At 47.7% G+C, this 21,652-nt stretch overlaps 1 protein-coding gene across 2 annotated transcripts in view; it reads right to left on the reverse strand.

Annotated features, from left to right (window-relative positions):
- The window catches only part of FBXO34 (F-box protein 34), a 74,117-nt gene that overhangs the window by 18,131 nt on the left and 34,334 nt on the right, over positions 1–21,652 (reverse strand). For both annotated transcript variants that reach the window (XM_061612503.1, XM_061612504.1), the window contains exon 2: positions 16,461–16,539. The gene's annotated coding sequence lies outside the window, so the exon portion shown is untranslated. The remainder of the gene's footprint in view (positions 1–16,460; positions 16,540–21,652) is intronic.

Below are 21,652 nucleotides of genomic sequence, written 5' to 3' on the forward strand. Positions count from 1 at the left end.
CACCAACATTCAAGCACAAAAACAATAGGTCATTGCGCCGAGGAGCTTACAGTGTAAAATTTGACACTGGGGAGACCACAGAGGAAGAAGGTACTTTATTTTAGGAACATATAATTAGGATTAGTTACATCTGAAATGGTGCCACTTCCTGGATGCCTGTTAGTTCTCTGTGTGAATTCTCATTTTACCAGCCCTCCCCAAGCTGGTGCCACCCAGATGCTTTGGGCTACAACTCCCATAAGCCCTGGCCATTGACCTTGCTGACCAGCAACATCTGGAGGGCTCCAGGGGAAGAGCTGGATCCCAACATGTGAGTTTGGTCAGTATCTGAAAGGGTCACAAGCAGAAGAAGAGATGTAGGCCTGATTCTCAAACTGTCCCTGGGCTATACTACTTCCAGCCGATTCCCCGTGGGGATCCCACAACAGAAAGTTCCTCTGTTAACAAATAATAATCTCTTTGTGTAGAAAACTAGCAGTTGTGGACAGGAGTTCTAGCCTAGGCTTTCCCTTCACATGCTAGCTGCCTATGTGCAGGGAACTTGTAGGCATGGAGCCTCCAAATGCAGTCTGAAGGTTGTTTTAAAAATCTCAAATGCTGAGAGTGCTTTTGCACTCAGGTCCTGCTTGCATGTTCCCCATGGGCATCTGGTTAGCCACTGTGAGAACAGGATGCTGGACTAGATGGGCCAGTGGCCTGATTCAGCAGGCTCTTCTTAGTTCTGGAGTACTTAAAAAAAAAATCATCCGTTCTGCAAGAAGAAAGGACAAATCATTTACAGATCCAATCATTTCAGCGGAAAACAGTGCTTGGGAAAAATAGTAGAGCTTCCCCCCATCATCAGCCCCAGATCCCTTCAGGCCCTTGGTGTAAAGCGACAGGGCTTTGAAGAGAAATGGGATTATGCAGAGGGGATGGAGCTGACTGGAGAGGGTGGGAGCGGCTCTCCCTTGCACGCTGAGGAGCAAGGCAGGAAGATGGATGAGGGAATTGGAAAAGAAAAGGAGGGACTGAGGAAAGAGACCTCTGTAGTATGAATACACCAGGAAAAAAATATTTATTGCCCTCCGAACTAACCCAGCTTGTCTGACCAAAAGGGCCACTGAGGCAGCTTACTGAAATCATCAGAACACAACACAGCAGTTAAAAAACCGAAAACTAAAAACGCAGCAGCACAAACAGGAGAACAAAGTGCCACTGCAGCCTGAAAGCATGACAATTAGAAAACAACAACTTCTCCTGTTTTCTATAAGTCACCAAAGGAACTAGTCCTGTAGACTTCCTGAAATGCAAGGAAGTGAATATGAGGGATACAGGAAAGGTAGTTACAGTGAGTTGTACCCAGCTAAGCTATACTCAGAGCAGACCACGTCCACTGATTTCGATGGGTCTACTCTGAGTTGGACTAACACTGGATGCCGCACAGTGCAAAGAAAAGCAGTCACAATCCAGCAGGCCCCTTTAGAGAGCAGCTTGGGAACGTCTAGCCAGGCCTTTTGGTTCTCCTCTCCTAACAGCGGCTCCTCCGCTCACCCCTTCCCCGCGTTTTGGCAGAGCAGCTGCTGAAGCTGGCGTCAAGGGAGACGGAGCACACGCCACCTGCTGAAAAACTGGATGCCGCTGACTTATCGCCCACCCCACCCCCTTCGCAGAGGTCAGTCTGTCTCCGCTTGGCCACCTGCCCTCCAAGCCGCAGCATGGTGCCTGGGCCATCCAGTCAGCACGCTAGCTCATTTATTTGTGCGTGAAGGCGGCCTGTGGGGAAATAATCACCGCCATGCGGCACAGAACCTCAAGACTCAGAGCTACCCTTTCACTCAAAAGGCAGAACATTCCCAAGGCTGCAGAGAAAAGACCCCAAAGATTGGGGGGGGGGGGACGACTCCAAGCGGAAGTGCGCCTTCATATCACATCACGGATTTGCACCCGTTCCCCCAATATCTTCCTATCTTATATTATGCGTTTCTTACATGTACCCTTCTGTGGCGGAGAGCCAGTGTGGCGTAGTGGCTAAGGTGCTGGACTACAACCTGGGAGACCAGGGTTCGAATCCCCACACAGCCATGAAGCTCACTGGGTGACCTCGGACCGTCATATCCAGATAGGGCCAGGAAAGACTATCTGCCTGAAACCTTGGGGAGCTGCTGCCTGTCAGTGTAGACAATATGGAGTGACATGGACCAATGGCCTGACTCAATATAAGGCAGCGTCCTATGGCCTCAGACTCTTGCAAGAATTCTGAGACTCTTAGGGCTGGTTCACACATGCACATGACATATCACCTAATTACGGGAAAGAGTTTGGGTGCGCCCTCTCTGTTTCTCTCCATATGCAAGTTGCATATGCTCTCTCCTGCATGGGGAAGGGGGAGGGGAGAATGAGGCTCTTGAGGGGTCCACTTCAAATGGCTTTGCAGGCTGCAGGTTTGCCATCCCCGACTCAGCAGCTCAAAAGGCCCCCAGTTACACCAGGCTTACCCCTCTGAAGCCTGTCAAGAAATCAGAGGTCGGAGCATCTTCAGGAATTGCAGCCCCATCACGTGCACAAGCCCTTATGCTAATTCTCTACCCAGTAGTGAAGTGGCAAGTGAAGTGCAGGGTCTGTTCATGGTAGCTACCCCACACCCCCTCACAGCCACACACCCCTTTTTCACTTTCTCTCACCTCTCTTACTCTCCGTGTCATCTCGCAAGTCCATGCTCCACTGCAACAGACATCCCTAGGAGCCGTTCAACATGAAATGAGATTGTGTGTTAGCTACTGAGAAGAGTCTTCTCGGTGGCTGACTCACCTCCGTTCACTCCGATTGGCTCTGGTCAGCATGAAAGGACAAGCAGTCTTCTGGGTGGCCAACAAACTCCCTTTTCGTGCCAATTGGCTCGTACACAGGGACCTGGCTGGGACCCCGCTCCCAAAAAAGTAATGGGTCTACACCCCCCCGTGACCCCAGATGACTACACCCCTGTCTCTACCTGCTCACTACCTTATCATAGAATCACGGAATAGTAGAGTTGGAAGGGGCCTATAAGGCCATCGAGTCCAACGCCCTGCTCAATGCAGGAATCCAAATCTAAGCATTCCTGTCAGATGGCTGTCCAGCTGCCTCTTGAAGGCCTCCAGTGTCGGAGAGCCCACTACCTCTCTAGGTAATTGGTTCCACTGTCGTATGGCTCTAACAGTTAGGAAGTTTTTCCTGATGTCCAGTCGAAATCTGGCTTCCTGCAACTTGAGCCCATTATTCCATGTCCTGCACTCTGGGACCTTCTTCCAGTGCAGGCCTCTCTCAAGCTTCCCCTGTCTTAAAAAAAGTATGCTACAACCCTATGACTCCAGGCCAAGCAGGAGTAGGGAACCAGAGCAGGCTGGGTCAGGCTGCAGGAAGAAAACTAGCAAGCCTGACCCAGCATCTTTGCAGCAGCCTTCCCTACTTCATGGTGCCTGCCAGACATTTTTGGACTACAACTCCCAGCAGCCCCTGCCAGCACGGCTGCACGATGCTGGGGCTGATGGAGACAGTAGTCCATAACATCTGCAGGGCACCAGGCCAGGGAAGGCGAAGGGGGGGCGGGCGGTCTAGCGACACAGGCGAGAACCTGCCGGGCAGAGGGCCGGCCAGCCAAGAGGCAAGGCTGGGCATGGCACACGGGCAGCAGACCCAGGGGAAGGTTCACAGAGGCAAAGGCAAGGCGAAGGAAAGGTCCAAACAGGAACTCGACACAAGGAAGCCATGCTGGGGAGCAAGCCACAAGGTAAGGCGGGAGGTCTCTGATCCGACTGCCTGCCGCTGCCTTCGAGGCTCAAAGGCAACTACGGGCCTGAATTGGACTGGGGGCCGCAGGGCTGGCAGAAGAGGGGCACCCTCACCCCCCATCTTTATTTCTCCAATTTCTCCCTGAAGCTGCTATTAGTCACAGAGAAGGGGGAAAGACAAAAAAGGCACATTTCCCCACCACCAAATTGTGGCTAACAGCAGCTCGGGGGGGGGGGGGGGAGCGACTCTGAAAGATGAAATTGTGCAGGAGAAACCGGTAAACTCACCGCCCTTTCCCCAGTGCCACGACCCAGCACAATCCGAGCTCCTCCCCATGGCTGGGTTTGCTTGTTTTTAGAGTTTTTAGTCCTTAAAAAAAAAAAAAAGAGAGCATCACAACTTCCATCGCTACAGGAAGCCGCCACATACCAAGCCACAGCAGTGGCCACTGAGCTTAGTATTGCCTACACTGACTCGCAGCAGCCCTCTGGGATTTCAGACAGGAAGTCTCTCCGAGCTCTGCCTGGAGATGCCCACTGGGGAGTGAACCTTGGACCTTCTGCGTGCAAAGCAGATGTTCTGCCACTGAGATCCCTGACCACTGGCCACGCTGGCTTGGGCTGGTGGGAGTTGGGAGTCTGACAGCAGCTGGAGGGCCACACGTTCCCTGCAACGGCAGATCCTGGGTCAGCCCAGGCTGGGGCCAGCCAAAAGCTTCGTTCCAGATGGCGGTTGGAGGGCTGGGAAATTAGCCCCGCCGAGCCTCTTAGCTGGAGAAGAGCTAAGCCTCCGCCGAGTGTCTTCATTGCCCCTCTTAAACGTTCTCCAAGACTTCAGACAAATTGTTTATTGCCTTTCCTTCAAGAGGGGTGTGTGCAGAAATTCAAGCCTTTCGTCTTTTTTCCTTTCTGAGTGATCCCGGCATTGTTTTACGGCACCGATACTAGAGAACTGACAAACGTCCAGCTGGAGGAATTGCTGCTTTTTATCACTGCTACTAAAAACACACCCTCCCAGCACACACTGACAGGAATCTGGAAAGTCACTGGAAGCGCCTCACACCCTGCAGAACCGGGGTGGAGGTGGGGGGAAGAGTCCACAGAGGGATGAGACAATCTGCTGGACCACCGGCAAGCCCGTTGCTGTGAGAGGAGCTGCTTCGCAAACACCACAGGCAAAGTAATGGTCACATAAAGAACTACTCAGTTCAAGATTGTTGGGCTCTCTGACACTGGAGGCCTTCAAGAGGCAGCTGGACAGCCATCTGTCGGGAATGCTTTGGTTTGGATTCCTGCAGTGATTCTATGATTCTATGATCCTTAGTAAGGCAGCACGTGTGCATACACGCTAAGAATGGTTTCCTTTTTAACCAAAACAAAAAAACCAAGACCTAGCAGTGGACCCCAGGAAAGACTGTGTGTGTGTTCATGCATACGAGCATGCACGCACTTTCTCTGGTATACTCTGAACTAAAATTCCCATCATCCCTGATTATTGACCCTAACATTTGGGGATGATGAGAGCTATAGTCCAACATCATCTGGACCAAGCTGACTACCCGTGGTGTAGTGGTGTGGGACTACCCCACGTTTCTGTTAGCAAAACAAGCTCAAAGCTACAAAGTTCTTAAAACAAATCACAAAGTTCTTAAAACATTTTTAGCATGCGTTTTAAATTTTTAAATTGTGTTTTAAATTGTTTTTAAAAGATGTGTTTTTAAATTTGTACATTTGTGTTAATGTTTTTAGTTACTGTAAACCGCCAGAGAGCTCCGGCTATGGCACAGTATATTGCAATAAATAAATAAATAAATAAATAAATAAAAAACAAATTAAAAATAGTACAGGTGAAGGTACTGTACAACCCAGAGTCCTTTTCTTGACAATTACTTACTTTTCGTCGGCAGCTCCACAAAGATCCTCATCACGCAAGTTCACAATCACAAATTTCATCATCTACTGCAGAATCTACTTTTTTTTAAAAGCGCATTTCATTTAGAAGAATCCCAGAAACACACGGACTATGCTTGATCCAGCAAGGGCTGTTTAAACTTTGTACCGTGGAAAACTGAGGCCCAAACACCAGAACACACAGAGCATCTGCTTTGCATTGCAGGAGGTTCTGGGTTCAATCCCCGCCATCTGCAGGCAGGGCTGGGAATATCCTCTGCCTGACTGCTGCCAGTCAGTGTAGACAATATTGAGCTAGATGGACCTGTATAACTGACTCCATATAAGTGCAGCCTCCTATGATCCTTAGTTCCTTGTTCAGCTACCCATTTGGCTTCAGAGAGTTTCAGCAGGCTCCTAGGGAAGGGCCACAGCTCAATGGGAGAATACATGTTTCGCATGCCAATGTTTTTTGGCATTCCAAGATGAGCTGAAGAAGAACCCTCCCTGACACCTTTGGAGAGCTGAACTGCCAAGCTACTCACCCAGAAAGGCCTTTGCTACCCTTTGTTCAAGTTTTCCTAAACAAGGATAGTGGAAAATAAAGTAAGATGCCCATGAGCTAAAGCTTACAAGACCAAAGCAAAGCACATTGCAAGACAGCCGAGCATTTCCCCCAAATTAATTGGGATAAAGCTGTCAGGTTAACTGGGCGAGCACACGAACGTGCTTCCGGGAGCAAAGAGGTATGTGACGGAGGCAGCCACAGCAAACATTCTGATCCGAGTTCCTCAACTCTGATGAGCATAACATAAGAAGAGCCCAGCTGCTGGATCAAGCCAGTGGCCCATCTAGTCCATTTTTATAGTGACAAACCTGATGGCGCCTATGGGAAGCCTGAAAGCAGGATCTGAACACAACACGTCTCTCTCTCCACTTGCGATTCCCAGCAACAGGCACAGTAGTGCAGTTGCAAATTCAGAAGTGCAGGGTCCCTTCATGTTAGTCACAGCCTTGCCCACTCCCCCCTTTTTGAGGGGTTGAGAATAAGATCCTTGTTAATGCCTTCTCCCTTAACAACAGACATCCCTAGGATCCAATCAACATGAAAGGGGAGAGTATTAGCTATTGAAAAGAGTCTTCTCAGTGGCTGACTCACCACCACCTTTCACTCTGATTGGCTTCAATCAGCAGGAAAGGACAAGGAAGCACGGTAGAAGACTCTTCTCAGTGGCTAACACACTCCTCTTTCATGCTGATTGGCTCATAAGATGCTGGAGACATAGCGACCCTGTCCCAAAACAGGTAAATGGTCTAAGACACACACCCCCAAGACCCTGGACGACAACACCCCTGAACAGGCATTCAGAGGCATCCTGCCTCCAACAGTGGAGGTATAACACAGACATGGTGGCTAGTAGCTTTGTCCTCCATAAATTTGTCTAATCCTTAAAAAAAGCCACCCAAGTTGCAGGCCATCACTAGATCTTGTAGGAGCATATCCCACAGTTTTAACTATGTGCCGTGTGAAAACTCAGCTCTAACTCTGCATTGCTTTTAATTCTTTAATAGTTGTTGTTTTTCATCAAGATGTAGTCGTCAGCATAGGTGAAAATGAAACAAGAAGATCCTGGCATAAACGCTTCCAAAACATGGAAATAAGGCCAAGAGCAATATCCGTGTGAAGGGTCCTACACTGATGCTACGTAACATAAGACTATCAGAGGAGCCCTCCTGGATCCAGATGGTGGTCCATCTAGACTCCATCTGCACAATAACATTTAAAGAGGCATCATGCCACTTTAAACAGTCATGGCTCTTCCCCCCCAAAGAATCATGGGAACTGTAGTTTGTGAAGGGTGCTGAGAGTTGTTAGGAGACACCCTATTCCCCCCACACAGAGTGACAATTCCCAGAATCCCCTGGGAAGAGGAATTGACAGTTAAAACCACGCTGGGAACTGTGGCCCTGTGAGGGGAATAAGGGCATCCTAACAATTCTCAACACCCTTCCCGAACAACAGTCCCCGGGAACCTTTGCAGGAAGCTTTAAGCGTCTAGCGCATGATGGGATCCGTCTAGTCCAGCATCATTTTCTCCCAGTGGCCAACCAGATGTGGATGTATGGGAAGCACACAAGCCAGACCTGAGTGCAAGAGCACTCTCCCCTCTCGAAGAGAGAAATGGAAATAGACTGCCTTCAAGTCGATCCTGACTTATGGCTACCATACGAATAGGGATTTCATGGTAAGCAGTATTCAGAGGGGGTTTACCATTGCCTCCCTCTGAGGCTAGTCCTCCCCAGCTGGCCTGGGCCTGCTCAGCTTGCCACAGCTGCACAAGCCAGCCCCTTCCTTGTCCGCAACTGCCAGCTGGGGGGCAACTGGGCTCCTTGAGACTATGCAGCTGGCCCACGGCTGCACAGGTGGCAGGGCACGTAACCCCTGAGCCACTCACTGGGGGGTGATCTTTAGCTGGCCCTTGACACCCAGGAGACACAAGCGGGGATTTGAACTCACAGACTCTGGACTCCCAGGCAGGCTCTCCTCCCCACTGTGCTATACCAGCTGCCCCAAAGAGAGAGCAAAGTAAAATATATATTTGGGGGATGGGAAGAAAGAGAGATGCAAGGATTTCAGTGCCCCAAAGCAGTGGTTTTTAGACTAAAGTCCTAGTAAGCAAGTGCTAAAGGGAAAGTTGTATGTCATGGGAAAAAGGAGGGCAGGGGAGGGGTGGAGAACTATCCCATTATCTTCACTGCCCTGGGGCTGCACCCTTTTCATTGGCAGCCGCTTCTGCAAGCCAACAATGGGCAGCGTGATTGGAGGTACCTTCATGCCGTGCCAAAGCATATACACAGAGGGATTCAGAACAATCAGCCCCGCTTCCATGGGAGCAAAAGGCTGCAGCCAAATTAAATGGGTGGGGACCCCGTTCGACAATCTTGGAATCTGCTCATAGGATATAGGAAAATGTAACGCAGAGAGGGCAGAGGAGAGTTCCCTTCCCTAACAAATGGAGGAGGGGAGGGAGGGGAGAACAGAGCGGCTCAGAGAACATATGAGGCAATTTGAACAGAATTATAACAAGAGGAGGAACGCTGGAAAGTTCTACCGAAGTGAACAAGAACAAAGGCGATGACGGTAGAGAAAAGGTCCCTCTCCCCTCCACCTGTACCCCAGAACAAAGTACTTTTCAGGAGAGATACCTGCAGCACGTCATCCACTTTACAAGTTGCACCAGCAGGCAGAAAAGCCAAAGCAGCCCATTCACAGAGTCACCGTTTCCTCTTTGAGCACTGGGTGTGGGAAACCGCCCTGCTCAGCTCACGCCCTTCACCGGAGACTGAAAGTCCATCTGCTCTTCTTCCACCTGAGCCGCGAGAGCCCTGCATCATCCAGTCATTGGAATCACTTCCTTCACATGCTGTGACATCAGCCTGTTACCATGGGAATGACAGGGCCTGCTCAGAACCCCGTGTTCTGGAGTCGCTGCAGGATCATGCAACAGAGCTAGCAGCTATCTGAGCACGGCACAACCTGGTCCAGCGCCTGTTCTTCCCACCCAAGCGCATGCCGTTTCTTGGGCAAAGCCAGTCCCAACAGAAAGCAACCTGTTGCAAGGTGGCTGGCCGGTGGTTAAAATGCCTCCTGCGCAGACAGAAACTGTGGCTCTAGGGCAGAGCACAGGCATGCTATGCACACAGAAGTTGCAGCCCCCAACTTCACCAGTTAAAGTTGCGGTGGGGAACCTGCAGCCTCCAAACTACTTTGATGCCACCCTCCAAATGCTGAGAACCCAACACTCACACACTCTCACACACACACTCTCTCACACACACTCACACTCTCACACTCACTCTCTCTCTCACACAGACACACTCTCCCTCCCTCTCTCCCTCCTTCACTCACTCTCTCTCTCCCTCACACACACACTCTCACTCTTTCTCTCTCTCACACACACACACACACTCTCTCACACATACTCTCACACACTCTCTCTCTCTCTCACACACTCACTCACACTCACACACACTCGCACTCTCTCACACTTACACTCTGTCCCTCACACACACTCACACTCTCACACACACACACTCTCTCTCACACTCTCACACACTCTCACACTCTCTACTCTCACACTCTCACTGTCTCTCTCTCACTCTGTGTCTGTGTGTGTGTGTGTGTGTGTAAGAGATAGAGAGGGAGAGAGAGGGAGAGAGAAAGATGGGAGACAGAGAGAGAACATGCTATACAGTTCTGCAAAGCTGCAAGCACAGCTCACTTTTGTCCTTGGGTTTTAGGACAAGACTATAGCTGGTAGTAATTAAAAAGCCAAACTGTACAAGCTTCTCTGACCCTCCACAACATACCCATATCCCCAGATACAACTTATTTTCAAGTATATTCCTGCAGCCATGAGGGCTAGAAACTCATTTCTCCTTTCCATTTCAGAATAAGATGAAAGATGCTAAGTGTAGCACTGGACCCCAAAGCCCACAACACAATCCCGTTTTTTCACCAGGCTTTTCACCGAGAGCTGCCGTCTTCTTCAAAGCTGTCATCGCTTTGGGCCGGGGAGGTGGGATGGAGGAGAATTCCTTCAATCCAGGAAACTGTGGGCTAAATTTCTTTTTCTGAGATTTGACTTTTCTTGAAAGAAGACCGGCAGAAACGGTGTTCTCAGACTTCCAAGTGTGTTTCAGCTTTGCTCTTTTAGTAAGTGCATTTAGGGGACATGTTGCTTGTGGGGAAAAACAACTTCCATTTAGGCACAGCTACTTGCAGAGCCAAAAAGGATTTTTTTGAAGTGGAGGTGGGTGGGAGGTGAGAACAGAAGAAGAGGGCAGCCTAACAATGGGGAAATCCTCCACCAAGCCACTCTGGATTGGGACCCTTGATCCTGGCGGATGGTGATGACATCATCACCAAGCACTCGGGGCCTGAAGGCAAAAGCCTTGTAATCAAAGCTCTCCCCTGCCTCTTTCTGGCAAGATTAATAGATGTTTCAGGGACAGAAGCCTCCATTAATAACCGGAAGATCCCATCAGTTTTGGACCAGACCCTGGGTGTTGTGCGGTCCGATCCGCAGTAAATCATAGGGTGGTGCAGGGGAAACAGCCACAAATAAATCCAGCCCTCAAACCCATCACCACCACTTCAGAACTTGCAACCATCATTAACGTAGCCAAGGACAAGACAAGAAAATATGGAGCTTTATGGATCTGAGATGAGGGGCTGAGAATATGGGTTAACACAGCAGCCCTGTGTCTTTTAAATCCAGATCGACTTCCCAGATACTCCCTCTTGCTTGCTTTTTGGAACAGCTCACCCAGTCACAGAGCTGGAAGCCAGGAAGTCTGAATTAAGTCACTGCTGCACGGCAAGGCCCTCCATGCTTTCTCTACACACACACACACACACACCCAAAACACGACACACACACACACACACAAGCAAACCCTAAATGACTCCGATAAGTGACCCCAAGTCACTCATCAGGCTGGGGTTGACAGGAGTTGTAGTCAAACACTGTTGGCGAAGACTTCCCTACACAGATCCTGCAAGGCTGCAGCCCTGAGCAGCTTGACAACCAGCCAGCTGGAATCTCTCGAGAGGAGAGTTGGCAAAAATATGTTTTAAAAGCATTCAAATGGTTCGCTGCCTTTGGCAAGAGAGGCGAATGCAAATGCCATGTTCCCTCTACTGCCTCTGCATCCTCAGTGGCAGAATAACCTCACAAACATTCCGGCAAAAAGCAGGGGCATCTCAAGAGGTCAGATGAAGCACAGGCTTCCAGTAGGTATCTATCCTACTTCGTTAGATCCTCAGGACTTGCTCCTAATAGCAGATGACATAATTTTAGCTCCTACTATTGGCTAGAGGAAATGCCTTGTTGCAACAGATCCTAGAGTCGCAAGCACTCCATGTCTGGCATCTTCCAGCCAACATCACTTGCCATTGTCCACCATTTAAGCTGCAGCAAGCCCAGGAACCAGCTGTCAACTGGGGCAAGACACCCCTTTCCGACACCCTTGGATGTCCAAATATCACGTTCTTTCTGTTGGTGCCAAATCCTTCGCTTTCCTCCACCCGCCCTGCCACGATTCCCGGTCTCGATTATTCTTCTCATTCTAACTAGTAACGCGAGTTCTTTGGTGGCAGAACTGCCTACCTTGAACTAGACCCTTCTGGCTCTGGGCTGCCCTCCAGTTCCTTGCCTCGCCTCCCAAATCTACCGAGGACCACCCCTTCTGGATTGCAATTACAATTCAGATAAGACCACCACAATGGGGACTGTAAAACTAAACCCAAGCTTAGTACAAAATACCAGGGAGCAGTGGTGGAATACCTAAAATGCTGTCAAGTGTGATATTAATGGATTTGCAAGGGTTCTTTTGCTCCGTCGGCCACCCATCCACTTCCAGCACCTTGTAGAGATCATATTCGTGTTATAGGGGAAGATGCTGGCATGCAATATACTATGCTCAACATCCAAGGCCCTCCTCCAGGTGCCTATCTACTCCGAGGGAAGCTCAGAGGCTGGGGACAAGGGAGAGGGCCTTCCTAGTGGTGGCCCCCAAATTATGGAATGATCTTGTTGACGAGGTGCGCCTGGTGCCAACACTGTTATCTTTTTGGCGTCAGGTCAAGACTTTCCTCTTCTCCCAGGTTTTAGCATGTGTTTTTAAATTGCTTTTTAAAAAATGTGTTTTTAAATTTGTATATTTGTTTTTAATGTTTTTAATTGTTGTAAACTGCCAAGAGAGCTTCGGCTATGGGGTGGTATATAAATGCAATAAATAAATAAATATATGTGAGGGGCAGAGCATCTGCTTTGCATGCAGAAGGTCCCAGGTTCAACCCCTGGCATCTCCAGGCAGGGCTGCGAAAGACCCCTGCCCCTGAAACCCTGGAGAGTCACTGCCAGTCAGTGCAGACCCCTGCTCTTCCACTTTGGGTCCCCAGATGTTGCTGGACTGCAACTCCCATCACCCTTGGCCATTGGCTAAGCTGGCTGGGGTTGATGGGAGCTGCAATCCGACAACATCTGGGGACCCAAGGTTGAAGAACAGGGGTGTAAACAATGCTCAGGTAGATAAGGCAGCTTCTCATGAATCTGCTTTACCAGATGATCCTCCACCCCATGGGAGACAAAACACATCTGCCATGAGCATTCCCGCGTATGTAGGCATATGAAGCCTCTGCACAGAGCCAGGCAATGGGCCCATTTTGCCAGTACGGTTTGCTCTGAAAGGCAAGATCTTTCCCACCTCTGCTGCCCAAGGCATAAGATATGAACCTACCCGTACACTACGTACAACATCGCAGGCCCTCCTCCGGGTACCAACTCATAAAGAGGCCCGGAGGATGACAACAAGAACTAGGGCCTTCTCAGTGGTGGCCCCCGAACTATGGAATAGTCTTGTTGACGAGGTGCGCCTGGCGCCAACTTTGTTATCCTTTCAGCGCCAGGTTAAAACCTTCCTCTTTTCCCAGGCATTTTAACATATTTTTTTAGCATATTTAGCACATTCTGGTATTCTAAATTTAAATTGTGTAATATGTTTTTAGCTCTGGGGAATTTTTGTGGTATGTTTGTATTTACTATGTGATTTTATTATATTACTGTATTTTTATATTTACGTTGTACACCGCCCAGAGAGCCGTTGGCTGTGGGCGGTATAGAAATTGAATAAAATACATAATAATAACAAATAAAATGCCATATTGAACCTGGAACCTTCTGGCACTGACCTATTCCCTCCACCCCTGAGGCAGCTCAGCACAGAACTTAGCTAAGTTATTCACAAACCGTCCGCCACAGCATACTACAGCAAACTGTACGAAATACCATTTTGAAGGTGTTTTTAAGCAGCTTTGTAAAAAATGATGCTTTTAAAGATTTTCTGTTTTAATATATTTTAAAGTCTGTTTTTAAGATGTGAAGAGTGTTTTTAGTGGTTTTGTTTGCCGCCTTGGGCTCCTACTGGAAGGGTGGGATATTAAATAATTAGTCAAACAAATAAGACTACTGTGAGGCTGAAGGGCCCCATCCACAAGGGAGGCTGCCCACTGCTGAGCTGCATGGCTCACTGTTCCAGAGTCAGCCCCTTCCAACCAGTCTCTGCTGGGGGTAGGAAAGCTCCTAAGCTTCTTAGCACTATGTGCAATTGTATGAGCCGTAAGCCATAGTTCTGCAGAAGGGGCGGCCTGTTGCACCTCTGCATGAATCGCTGCTTTGGGCTTGCCTCCTTCCACAATTAGGAGGCATGCCCAGATGAGTGATTGAAGCACTGTAAATGGGTTCCTCAGAAGAAAGGTAATTCATACTCTTATAAACCCTAGAAACAAGCCTTTTTAGGTGCAGGAGTGATCATCTGCTATGAGAAGTTTGGGAAACTCCAGTCATTGTCTAGAAATAAGTTCCAGAGCTTGCTTTCTGCTGGTATCAACCCCCAGAATCGGTTTCAACTGTCAACCTGCAGTTCTAAAACCTGACCTTCTTATATAAAACACAACTTTATTTATTTATTTAAGATGGTATGCTGCTTTTCCACATAAATAGGCTCAATGCGGCTCACAAGAGAACAACAAGAACTGGTCCTCTGCATCGCAGGCTTCCTTTGAAAGAGACCTGCAATTCTGTACGAGCGAAGTACACCTTCTCCTCTTGACTGAGAAACTGTAGACATCTCCTACACCTCAATGGGCTGAATTCAACTAAGTCCTACTCAGAGGAGACCCACTAAAATTAATAAAACTAAGTTAGTCATGCCTATTAAGTTCAATGGCTCTGCTCTGAGTAGGACTACCACTGAATACCATCCTCGGGTTTTAGGACAAGACTTCTAGGTCAGAGATCCAAGTAAGGTTGAGCCGAGACACTCTACCAAGTGACTTAACAAATGGAGCCAGCCTTGCAAATAGATCCACAAAACTTACTCGCCCAGGTGCCAATGCATCTTTGAAAATCATTTGTAGTACATCATACCAACATGATGAAACCTCAACACTCTGCCAGTTTACAAAAGCTCTGTCTAATCGCCTAGAGGAGAGTTTTACTCACCTCAGGCAACCGTACAAGAGGTTAGTCAAAGCAGGAGCCAATTACCAGCTGCAAATCTCAACCAGCCAGCTCTTAGATCTATCCAAGACTCACCCCACCAACACTTGGCAGATTCAACAACTTACACAACAAGCTTCTGGCACAACAAGCTCCTTGTGCATCCTCTCCAGATGGAAAGGGTACCCTCTTGATAGGGTAGCTTGAAGACTGCATCTTTGGGCTCATCTAGCAGCACCGGCAATGAATGAGCAAGACTAGGAGAGAGGGTGCATGCATGACCAGCAAGCTTGTCTCTTGGAGATCACCTTCTCTAAAATTCTTCTTCTGAGATCATAATGGAGATGATAAGCACTGAGTGGCGTTTCCCAAATTTCCCAAAGATGAGGTACAATTCTTCCCAGAATTAAAACTGGCGGGCACACATTTCGCTCCTCTATCCTAGAAAGCGTTTACTTTTTAAAAAATGTGTACGAGTCGGGGTTGCCTGCCGTCAGCACAGCCTGCCACCTTCTGCACGAGTTCCTGTTCTGGGCATATCTCCTGACTGGAATGAGGAAAGTGCAAAACTATGGAGGAAAGCTGCCCTACACCAAATCACAACATCGATCTATCTAGTTCAGTTATTGTCTAAACTGTCTCAGCTCCTCCTGCAGATGGCAGGGATTGAACCTTGCATGCAAAGCATGTGCTTTACCACTGACACATGGCCCTTTCCCCCAGGGATTCATGCAGGGATTTAACAGGCAGCCTCACATGTAAACGGATCACTCTGCTGCACCTTCACACCAGGAGCAGCGGGAGACTCCTATCAGCCTGATGCAGAGATGTACAATAACAACAATAACAAAGTCATTATAAACCACCCTGTTCAGATCTTGGAAGCGGGGGAAGCAACATAAGAAGAGCCTGTTGCATCAGGCCAATGACGTACCTGGTCCAGCATCCTGTTCTCACAGTGGCCAACCAGATGCCAATATACATTAAATAATTCCATCGTTTTTCATGATGTACACAATCAAAGGCACAATCAAAACCCTACCCACACCCAGACAAGACCAACTGGGAGATGGGAAGGCCAGCACAAAAAAACTCATGCATGCTTTAGACTCCCAGGAGACTTTCAGTACTTCATTCATTCAGTTATTGCAGCAGGGTTCTGACGGCACAATAGTGCAGCCCAGCAAAACATTCAGAAAGCCTCTGTGCCAGCAGTTTTCTAAAGACGGAAGTTTTTAAAAAAGACCATAACTGAACTTCAGAGCAGCATCTAAATAGGAACGGGGCCTTTAGCATGGTGGCACCAACTGGACCCTTTGGAACCCCCACCCATTACATACTGGACAGGCGCCGTCTCCATGGTCTTTTTGGCGCCTATTGGACACTTTCCTCTTTCAACAAGCCTTTTTATCCCAGTTTGTATCTGTACTGGATTTGAAATTGGTAATGTATACGAAATTGCTTTGTATATGTCTTTATTGTTAAATTGCTTCGAGATGTATCCTAGGAAGCGATGCATAAATAGAAGTACCTAAATAAAAGAAATATATCTAATTTAAAACTTGTAAATGCCTATGGAAATAAAATAAAATGGCAGTCCTCACCAATTTCCCAACCAGTCTCTCACTATAGTAACAATTCCCCTTCCCCACCCTTAAAAACAAACAAACACCAACATGTTTTGGAAAGCCCAAGACATCAAAAACAAGTGGAACTGCCGACAGACACCTCACCAGGGGCATATTAGGAACAGTACCTTCAGGGAGCAGCCGCTCTGCGCAGTTTCAGACATCACAGCACCCTCGGTGTTCTGCGCAATCCTTTGAAGGGCATTTCTGAAGAACAAAGGATGGGAAGAGGACGTTAGAGGGCAACAGGCAATTAGCAGGCAGCAAACATTTCATCTTTATAGAAAGGACACATCATGAAAATTACCAGAGGACAAGATCAACCAGATGTATTAAAAGCACCAACACCCAGAACATCACAGCCTCTCCTCTCTGGAGGGCAACAGGAATTACAAGTCAAAGTAGCGAGAGAGGGCAGTGAATTGCCAAAAGCTACTGCAGATGCGGCAGTCCCAATGACTTGTCTTCTGGAGATTTACAGCCCACCTCAACACAAAAAGCTCAAGGAGAGTCACAAAGAACCAAAACAATACAAGGACGTATCAAAATACCCAACATGTGGGCAAAATCGTTATAAATGGGATAAAGACTGTGGGAATGCTGTGGACATAATATCTCTCGACTTCAGCAACGCTTTTGACAAAGTGCCCCGTGATATTCTGATTAGGAAGCTAGCTAAATGTGGGCTGGATAGAACAACTATCAGGTGGATCCATAGCTGGCTCCAGAATCGTACTCAGAGTGCTTGTCAATGGTTCCTTCTCAAACTGGGGGGAGCTAATGGGTGGGGTACCGCAGGGCTTGGTCCTGGGTCCAGTGCTCTTCAACATTTTTATTAATGACTTGGATGAGGAGGGGCAGGGAATGCTTGTCAGATTTGCAGATGATACAAAATTGGGAGGGATAGCTAATACCTTGGAATACAGAAACAAAATTCAAGTGATCTTGATAGGCTGGAGCATTGAGCTGAACACAACAGAATGAAATTTAACAGACAAAAGTGCAAAGTTCTACACCTAGGAAAAAGAAACCAAATCCCACCTGTCAGGAATGCTTTAATTGGGATTCCTGCATTGAGCAAGGGGTTGAACTCGATGGCTTTATATGCCCCTTCCAACTCTATGATTCTATGATTCTAAATGGCAAGAACTCCAGGAAGCTGCCTTATAAGGAGACAGACCACTGGATTAATCTAGCTCAGCGTAGCCAATTGGTGCCCTACGGTGGTCTTTGGACTCCGAGTCCCACTGGCCGCACCAAGCATGGCCGATGGCCAGGAATGATGGGAGCTGTAATCCAACAGCATTTGGAGGTCACCAGGACTGGCCACCTCTGATTAGCTCAAATGCTGTCAACACTGACTGGCAGCATCTCTTCAGGGTCCCAAGCAGAGGTTTTTCCCATCCCCTGCTACCAGCTCCTTTTGACTGGAGTTGCTCAGAATTGTACTAGAGGCCTTCTATGCTCAAAGCATGTACAGTACTCTGCGACTGAGTGACAGCCCTTCCACTTCCTGCCAGCTTAATCCGTGCAAACAAGAGGCAGCCCTACTGTGATAGCCTTTCAGTGATTCAGAAAAACATGAGGGCTGGACTTTTTTTCCAGGTGGCAAAGGGGAGGGAGGCGGTTTCAGAGATAATGCAACATTTTAGCATGTGTTTTTAAATTGTTTTTAATTTTTTTTTTAATTGTGTTTTTAAATTGTTTTTCTGTTTTAAAATTTGTATATTTGTTTTTAATGTTTTTAACTGCTGTAAACGCCTGAGAGCTTTGGCTATGGGGTGGTGTATAAATGTAATAAATAAATAGATAAACAAACTTGCCTCCCCTAGAGCAAGCCTGAGCAGGAAGCCTTGGCTACCGTTCGTGGATTGTCTGGAGCGAGACAAACCCTTAGCACAGGCTCCAACATAAACGCCACACCAAACCATGGGTTCGCTTCAGGTAGCATGGCAGCAGCAGGAATGGGAGGGGGGAGTGAAGCGCTCTGGATTTTTACAGAGAACCTACACACACTCACTCGTTCACGCTTAGCCATGGTTTGGCTTCGCATTGAGGCAAATGAGACCGCTGCACGAAACTGACCTTGTAATTTATGATATTTTAACTGGGTTTTTTCTTTTTTTTAAAGAACTTAGTTTGCAAGCTGCTTTTGATTTTTAAAAGGAAAGGGGTAGAATTGTTTTTTTCTAAATAAAGCTCAGCCCTCTACACTACTATACCTCACTGCCCCTCAACGTACTTCAAACTTCACAGAGTAGCAATGAGGCAAGCTCCGGTCATTAAGAACTATATCATTTAATATTACCATATAGTAACCTGGTCCTGGGTGTCTGTGGGTCTGGAAGGGACATCTGCCCGGAACAAGCCGGAAGTTTGCACAAAGAAGCCATTTTCTCTGGGAGATTACAGTTCCACAGCTGGCCGCGGCACCAGAGTGGCCAAGACAGACATGTGCTCAAAAGGCACTGCCCTCTTTCTTCACTCCCAGCTATGGATAAGCAAAACCATCAATTTCAATTTCTCTCACTTTCTCTTTTTTCCATTCTGAAGTTTGGGCTCTCCACGTTTCCATATGTTTGCAGATTTTTTTTTTAAAGTCCCCATGAAAATTCATCAGCATTCAGTGTGAATTTCTGCTAATACACATACACACCTTTATATGCAGTTTTGCCTAGCGTGCCCATTTTTGCAAAGCAATTGCCCCTAATATAATGCAGTTGTGTTATTTTCACTAATGCATTATCATGCACAGTTTACCCTAGTGCATGCATTTTCTACACGTTTGGTTGGAGAAGTGAATTGCCAAATTCTGAGAAGTGCAGATTTTTAAGGCTAGCTGGGTTTTTTGGATAAACAGGTAGAAAAGGGACGAATGGGGTTGTACAGCTGGGGGTTAATGAGCAGAGGTTTCTGTTGCTCACTCCTGCCCTGTGGCTCTAAGACAGTGGTTCTCAAACTTTTTTGGTTCGCGGCGCACTGTAAAACATATAAAAATTTTCTGGCGCACTTCATGTACAAAATTAAAAATATATTCATATATTTTAAACTATGAATAAAAATAAACTATAGAAAACTATTACTTACCCTATACAAATGGGTTTCTTCTCATTTTTAAAATATACTTTCATAATATTTGAGGCACACCTAGCCACCTCTTAGGGCGCACCAGTGTGCCTGGGCGCACCGTTTGAGAATCACTGCTCTAAGAGCTCTAACCACACACTCCCTGCTATCAGGGCACCTTGGAAACTAAAAACAATTGACATTTTGGGACAAGATCCTATTATGCAAATTCAGAAGCCATACAGGCGGGCCCCGCTTACATGGCAGGTTCCGTTCCGGACTGCTGCCGAAAAGCGGAAACTGCCGAAAAGTGGAACCCATAGACAATAATGGTGCGCGTTGTGCAAAAATGGCACGCGATGGGAAAAACCGCCGTAAAAGCAGAACAAGCGCCTTAAAGCGGGGACTTTCCACTTTTGCGCAACACTGCAAAGCAAAGCACCGTAAAGCGGGGCCTGCCTGTATATGCAGGAAGGTTAATGCTTATCTTTAAGTTCATCATTTTAAATTTTAACAACAAAGCATCACACAACAGTAAAAAAAGAAAAAGAAACCCAAAACACAACACCACACAATGAAAACCCTCAGCAAAAATGCAAAAACCCAAAGCATGGGAAGAAAATGTATCCGCAGTAGAGTTTGTCTTTGGGCTTTCATTTCTGGAGGTTTTGAAACCAGATGGAAATTCCTCCTTAGGTGTTACCAGCTCTCAACCAAACCTACCTCACAGGGCTGTTGTGAGGCTACAATGCCACTTTTGAGCTCCCCTGAGGAAGGTAACAAATTGTTTTTTTTAAAAAATCTTGATTTTCCATCTCTGCTTCTGCAACATTGAGGTTTAGAAACTCAGCACATTTTTGAGACAATACTCACTGGTACAGAGTACTGGGGTGTCTCTCTCTTTTTTTTCCTGCCCATGGCAGCCATTTGTGCTGGCACCCACCGCACTTTTATCAAGATGGCACCTCATTTCCCCCCAAAAAAACAGCAGTGCAGAAATTTATTTCTAAAAGCAGCACAAGAACGTAAGAAAAGTCCTGATGGATTAGGCCAGAGGCCCATCTAGTTTAGGATCTTCTTCTCACAGTGGCCAATCAGATGCCTATGGGAAGCCCACCGGCAGGCATGAATGCAACAGCACTCTCCTCACTTGTAATTTCAGGCATGTGGTAATCATGGAAAATGGAAATGGACTGCCTTCAAGTCGATCCCGACTTATGGAGACCCTACAAATAGGGATTTCTTGGTAAGTGGTATTCAGAGGGGGGTTACCATTGCCTCCCTCTGAGGCTAGTCCTCCCCAGCTGGCTAGGGCCTGCTCAGCTTGCCACAGCTGCACAAGCCCGCTGCACAAGCTGGGGGGGCAACTGGGCTCCTTGGGACTATGCCGCTGGCCCACGGCTGCACAGGTGGCAGGGCACATAACCCCTGAGCTACTCACTGTGGGGTGATCTTTAGCTGGCCCTTGACGCCCAGGAGACACGAGCGGGGATTTGAACTCACAGACTCTAGACTCCCAGCCAGCCTCTCCTCCCCACTGTGCTATACCAGCTGTATGTGGTATTCATAGACAAACCTGCCCTGAATCTTCCAACATTATCCTGACTCTTCAGCATGAGCCCAGCTCATCATGATCCTGTTACAGCTACACATTTTATACTTAAGGCCCCATTCCAGATTCCAGATTCTGAGCTTGTCTGGAGAGTTGAATCGGCTGTTGCACAACATTTGTACAGAACGATACCAGAAGAACAATGAACAGCACAACCTGGCTAAATATCTCAAGTGCCCTGGACACCGCACAGCATGCAACGCACCTTTCCCTTCACTCCCAACGGCAGGCTATGAAACGTCAGTCTTCAGCACCCTGGAGCTTGCGGCATAGAAGGAGGCCAGGAGTGCCAGGTAGCGCCCCCACTCCCCTCACATACCTGCTAAGTTTAGACCAGCAGCTTATGAATAGACCAAGACATAGGAGCCTGCAAGGAAGGCAAGAGACAATGCCACACAAGCTTCCTCCACCCCAACAAGCATCACTGCACACTCCAGAAGCTGTGATCCTTGATGGCACATCATACAGCTCTTCTTTTTTTTTAAAACCACCTGAAAAGCTCATCTGGGGAAGAACGATGAAATCCAAGGTTGGCAAATGAGGACACTGTCAAAATTAGGAAAGACAACAGCGACCCTTATTGAATCCAGAAGATCACTCCTTCAAAACAACTGTCCAATCCTACATCTCTTGACTCAGAAA

This window comes from Rhineura floridana, chromosome 2 (assembly GCF_030035675.1).
Source record: "Rhineura floridana isolate rRhiFlo1 chromosome 2, rRhiFlo1.hap2, whole genome shotgun sequence".
NCBI classification, from domain to species: domain Eukaryota; kingdom Metazoa; phylum Chordata; class Lepidosauria; order Squamata; family Rhineuridae; genus Rhineura; species Rhineura floridana.